The sequence below is a fragment of the Mesoplodon bidens genome (assembly GCF_964165515.1).
Source record: "Mesoplodon bidens genome assembly, contig: HAP1_SCAFFOLD_491, whole genome shotgun sequence".
Classification (NCBI taxonomy): domain Eukaryota; kingdom Metazoa; phylum Chordata; class Mammalia; order Artiodactyla; family Ziphiidae; genus Mesoplodon; species Mesoplodon bidens.
In genome coordinates, this window is record NW_027672501.1 from 164323 (window position 1) to 171054 (window position 6732).

Below are 6732 nucleotides of genomic sequence, written 5' to 3' on the forward strand. Positions count from 1 at the left end.
ACCACAGGAAGAGGCTAACAAAGGCCTGAACTAAGTAAAGCCGTGGGAAGGGAGTCAGAGAGAAGAGTTCATGCTTAAGAGTTGCTGGGCTTAATAAAATGGACCAGACGTGGCCACAGACTGAAAGAATCCCCTGCAGATTCATCTCCATCTGAGCCGCTAGTCCTGACCTCCTTCTCAATCTCATGGGGATGACAGAAAAAACATGCAGCATTGGCCGCTAACTAGCTGTTTATCTTTGGAAGCCTTAGATATCTAATTTCTCCAAGCATGTTTCCCCCACATGAAAAAAATGGTGACAGATACTAGGTTTACGGTTGTTATGAGATGATGCAGATGAAGCACCCAGGACAGTTCCTGGCCCATAGTAGGTGTTCAATAAATATTAACTTACTTCTCTTTCCCCATGGCCTCCTGCTATCTTTTGGTCTGGGAAATACTATTCCCAAGAGGAGGACCAAAGAGGGAGGAAGTGTTAGGAGGGCATCTGCTCTGGGGCAGGTATGGAAATGGATAGTCTCAAGAAGGTAGTGAGTGACAAGCCAGGCCTGGAAGAGGTGGGTGGATAAGAGGCTAGGAAAGTACCCAGCAGTTTTCTCTATGAGGAAAACTCTGACCCCCCCCCCCTATAATGAAGGTTCAGACAAGCAACCAGAATTCCAAGTCATGTGCCCAGTCTTTTCTCTGCACAAAAGGTGTAGCCAGAGCTTGGTGAAGGGGAAGCAGGGGACCATTTGACTTGGGCCTCATACGTACAAATTTGGTTGGATTCCCAAAGGAAGTTATTCATCAAGTTATTATAATTTGGGGTGTTTAAAATGTTAATTTTTAACAGTTATCTGTGAGTTTAATTATGGATTGCACCTAGTAGTGATTTTCCATTTCTTAAAACATAATGTACACTGCTCTATACAAACTGTTTCCTGAAATAAACATGTTATTTGTGGACTCATTTTTAAAAGGGGTTAACTTATAAACAATTAAATTATACCACAAGTTTTTGTAACTGTCTTTGAATTTTCACATTTCCTATGTGTTGGAATTGTTTCAAAAAGAAGAAGAAGAGAAAAAGAGGCTTGGGTTTCTGGGTCTCTTCAGCTCAAGAGGGCACAGGGCAGTGGCAGCCCAGAGGCAGCCAGAGGGGAGGTGAAGAGCCTGTTACTGAGCTTGTTTACAGCACCACCTGGTGTTTATAACTCATTAAAATGTCACACTTCCTTGTCCTTAAGCCCTGGAATTTGCTGAGTAAAATCCCCACAGCTATTTTCTGAAGCCCTCTCTCTCAAAATTTCTTTTTCACTCACTTAAAAAGAATAAGGCTTATAGACAAGAATAACCCAAAACAGAAGTTGATGCCCCACGACTTTCCTTTGTTTTCTTTTAGCTTTGTGCTGTGGGACGGAAGGTCTGTATGTAATACTAGTTCAGACTGACTGAGCAGTGACTATGTGCCAAGCAGTTCTAAGTACCCTGCATGGATTAAGTAACTTAATTATTATAACAACTCTAGAGACAGGTATTACTATTACCATAAGCCCATTTTACAGATGTGGCTGCTGAGACACAGAGAGTTAAAGGAATTTCATAAAAATCACTAGAAAGTAGCAAAGCAAAGATTTGAACCCAGGCCTGAAGCCTTGCTTCAGTGTCCATGATTTTAAACACTGTTATGCTGCTTTTCCGTGTAGGTGCATGTTTCAAGAAAAGGTATCTTCTTAATTTTTATTTGGCCTGATATTAAGAATTTAATTTCCCTGGGTAAAGCTCGATGGACCAAGGATAAACAGAGAGCAAACAAGTTAAAAATATGCCTTCAATAATCATCTGCTATATGAGGCATTAAGCTTCTCAGAAGCCTAGACCGCCCTTTAGAATGTCATACAATCCAGAAGGATGGCATACAAAACAACTTAGTGTTTGTTTATAACAAGGCTACCACCACCAAGAAAGCATTATAATCCTCTGTCTTTTTAAGAGTTCAACAATTTCAGATCTCTCCTTTTAAAGGGGTAGTAATAATAATAGCTACAATCTATTGAGTGCTTTTTTGTTTTTGTTTTAGAGAAGCATCAACTAGTGAAAAACAATGTGGGTTTGGGGGAATCATACTACCTGGGTTCAGATCCTGTTATTTTTTTTAATGAATTTTTATTGGCATATAGTTGCTTTACAATGTTGTGTTAGTATCTGCTGTACAGTAAAGTGAATCGGCTATACATGTACATATATCTCCTTTTTTGGATTTTCTTCCCATTTAGGTCACCACACAGCAATGAGTAGAGTTCCTTGTGCTATACAGTATGTTCTCATTAGTTATCTATTTTATACATAGTATTAATAGTGTATATATGTCCAATGGAATATTACTCAGCCATAAAAAGAAACGAAACTGAGTTATTTGTAGTGAGGTGGATGGACCTAGAGACTCATACAGAGTGAAGTAAGTCAGAAAGAGTAAAACAAATACCGTATGCTAACACATATATATGGAATCTAGAAAAAAAAATTTTTTAAATGGTTCTGAAGAACCTAGGGGCAGGACAGGAATAAAGACACAGGCATAGAGAATGGACTTGAGGACATGGGGAGGGGGAAGGGTAAGCTGGGATGAAGTGAGAGAGTGGCATGGACATATATACACTACCAAGTGTAAAACAGATAGCTAGTGGAAAGCAGCCGCATAGCACAGGGACATCAGCTCGGTGCTTCGAGACCACCTAGAGGGGTGGGATAGGGAGGGTGGGAGGGAGACGCAAGAGGGAGGAGCTATGGGGATATATGTATACATACAGCTGATTCACTTTGTTATACAGCAGAAACTAACACACCATTGTAAAGCAATTATACTCCAATAAAGATGTTTAAAAAAGTATTAAAAAAATAGTGTATATATGTCAATGCCAATCTCCCAATTCATCCCACCACCACCCCTTCTCCCTTGGAACCATACATTTGTTCTCTACATCCGTGTCTCTATTTCTGCTTTGCACATAAGATCATCTATACCATTTTTCTAGATTCCACATATGTTAATATATATTTGTTTTTCTCTTTCTGACTTACTTCACTCTGTATGATAGTCCTGTTTTTATTTTTAACATCTTTATTGGAGTACAATTGCTTTACAATGTTGTGTTAGTTTCTGCTGTATGACAAAGTGAATTAGCTATTCATATACATATATCCCCATATCCCCTCCCTCTTGCTTCTCCCTCCCACCCCTCTAGGTGGTCACGACGCACTGAGCTGATCTCCCTCTCAGAGACAACCTATAGGCGACTCAGGGGTCAAGCAGCAGATTGGACCACAAGACCTCTAAGTTGCTGCCAAACTGGGGATCTGGACCCATTTCCTAGTTTTGCTTTGAAATACACCTGAAGAAATGAAAAACAGGTGGTCGCCAACTTTCAGAGAATTGAAGTCTGTTTTCTTGCCAGTTATTTTTCTGCCACCATCAGTTTCCATAAACCCTATGAGGAGACATATGTCCTCCCTCATTCTTACAGATCCAGTTGGGTTGGAGATGACGGAAGTGATGGCACAAAGCCAGACACGTCTTAGCGCTCACTCCGCACTGTCACCAAATGGCCAGGCGTCAACCTTGAAGCACAGTCTCTATGCTGGTTCCTGCAGAGACAAGAAGAAAGAAGAAAGAATAGGCAGAGCCTTTGGACTTCAGGACTTGTGATCCCATTTTTGTCCTCTGTAGCCGTTAGGACTTGGCAATACAGCCTGAGGCCAACAATACTGCCTGGCCTCAGTGGCTGAAACAAATGAGGGATTTAGGTTTTCACAGAAAAGTGTGAAGAGAGACCATGCAGAGCTGGGATGCAGCTTCAGGATATGACCTGAGAGCCAGGCTCCTTCTGCCCTTTGGCTCCACCATCACTTCTGTGTTGCAGGCAGGAAAAAGGGAAGAACAAGAGGAAAAAGTGGTGTTCCTACCAGTTTCAAAGAGCTCTCCTAAGAGTCTGCCCCAAGGTTAGTGCTCTTTTCCCTGGCCACACCCTACCGCAAGGGGGACTGGGCACTTTGTCACCCAATAAAATCCAGGGTCCTCTTACTAGGGAAGTAGGAGGCGAGTACAGGGCAAACAACAGCAGTCTCTTCTACTTTCTCTCATGTCCCTCTGTCAGGATAGTGGAGATTGTACCCCGCTTTCTAAAGATGAGAAAGCTGAGAGGTGGCCAGGAGGACCTGCACAGAGCCACAGTGGGTTGGTGGTAATGTTGGTGTCAGCACCCAGCTCAGGGCCGGTTTTGAAAAATGATGAACACAAAAGGCAGAAATCCATGAACATCTGTGGGCAAACAGCAGCTGTGAGCCCAGGGCCATCTCTGTGGGGAGTCAAACTGACAGATGAGAGGGGCTGCAGGGTGCAGTGAGAATGAGGGCTGCAGGACACAGGGCTCCATGTCATTCCCTGGGTTGGCAAGAGCTAGACAGCTTTGGCCTTGGCTCAGTTGGGAGAACAGATGGGCAGGAATTCGGCACAGCTTCCAAATCAGCCAAGCAGCAAAGACTGCCTTCTTTGCCCTTGTCAGCTGAGGCTACAGCTCCCACCAGTCCCAGCCAGCTGCAGAGGCCCAAGCCTGAAGACCATGACAACTTGGCCCGGCCTGTGCCATGCCCCGCCCACTGTGGGAGCCAGGAGGACAAGCAAGTGCAGGTGTTCCGCCCAGCAGTGAGGGTGACACCTAGGTGGAGCTGCCCACCAGGTTCAGATTTCTCTGTGCAGGGCGAGCAAGCCTTGTAGCAATCCAGTCTCAGCCCTGACTCCTTTGGCGCATAGGACTCTTAACTATTGAGACAGCCAGCCCGTTTGATTGACGTCCAGACCTCTGTTCTTTCTCATGCTCTCACCTCCCACAGGAATGATGGCAACGTGGCCAGAGGTGAAAGGCAAATCCAGGAATTATACCGAAATGCAAGCAATGCAGAGAGAACTCCTTCCCACATCTGAAGAAAGGAGGGTCCTCACAGAAACAAGGCAATCGATGAGGGGATAGGAACGCGTGTTCAGCTCAGAAACAGGACATAAAATACATAGAATTTTACTGCAGCTCTGGCTAGAGCATATGGTATAAGAGGAAGAAATACAAGTCTTTAGAAAGAAATGCACCTTGTGCTGTCAGCTAGACGTGGTAGGTTCATTCTCTCTTTCTCCCTCCAAAGACTACATGAATCTTGGATTATCTGTGTATCTACTCCCAATTCACTGACTCTGGTATTAAAAGCAGACTGAAATTTGTTTAGAATTCTACTTAGCTAGAAAAGTTCTTTTTTTGAATGAGACTGAAATTTGTTTAGAATTGTTTAGCTAGAAAAGCCAGAAAAGCTTTTTGTGAATGGTGCAAGGATGACTACCATGACTCCTTTAAAGAGAGAAGCTGGGAAAGAGATGGGAAGGAGAGGCCGGGCCGGCTGTGAGGGCCCCACCCCCAGGAGGATGCTCCCTGAAAGCAGCAGTCTGTGCAGTGCCCACCACACCCCTCCTCCGTGAGGCTCTGGCGCCCTGCAGCCACCTGCAGGTTACACGATGAGGCTCTTCCAATGAGTATAAAGAACCCCCAACCCTGCTCCCTTACCCCAGGACTTCTATAATCTTGAGACCCTAGACTCATCAAAGCTACACTCTGCAGCCTGAAGATCTGTCCACACAGCCAAGGGAAGGCTGGGCAGGAGGCAGCCAGCAGGCTCTCACACCACCTGCCTCCCCTCCTTCCTCAGTGGCTCCCACGAGGGCACAATCAGGGCTGGGAGGCTTCATGAGCCCCCCTTGGCCCTCTGGGATGTGAGGAGTCAGCAGGGATTCATACCCATCCTGCCGGGACCATCTGCACTCAATTATAAGCCCTTTGGAAGCCAGCAGAGGGCTGTTAAGCTGCCGCTGGTTCTCTATGATTAGCTAGTTCTTGTCTTTTGAATACTGCATATGGTGCAGCCAGCTGCAGAAAGCATTCATGACTCAAAGCTTTTTTCCCCTCAAAGAGAAAAGTGCTAAGTTGTTATTACTATGGGAAGAAAAAAAAAAGTTTAAAACTCTTACTTTCTGGTTAAGTTCCTCTTCCTACCTTAAAATTCTACCTCTTCCCAGGACTGGGACCATTCCTTTGTCTGTTTTCTACCAGCACTATATAGGTACTTGCTTGCTGAAGATGAGCCTTGCTAAGAAATATCAAGATTGTGTATAATTCCAGCTCAGGTGTTGTTATCCGTGGTCCAGTAGACCCTCTTCTCTCCCTTATTTTGTGTGAGAGACCTGACGTTAAGGCATGCTTTTGATGAAACCACTCCAAAAAGTCAACTCTTTGCAATCAACTCAGGAGCCAGCGCCACTGCTGAGGCTTACCTTCTTTCCCAGGTGCTGAGCCAGGAACAGAAGCAATACTGCTTGGTTCGCACTTGAAACCCTCAGTGTTCTCTGTAGGCGAGAAGCAGTTAGCTGGCTACAAGCTAGCATTAAAATCAGTAGGGATGCTTAAAAAAAAAACATGTATTTCTGGGGCTATACATAGACTTGAAATCCAGGCTCACATGTGAGTGGAGGTCCAGAGAAGATGGAGATTTGAGAGTCTTGTGAATAGTGATAATGAAAGCCATGAATTAGCTACAATTCACAGGGAAAAGAATATGGAAATAGAAGATGGGGGTAATCAGAGTCCCTTCTTCCTCATATCTCTGAACTAGGCAAATAACTCGTTTCTTTTCTCATAATACACAGGCTCTATG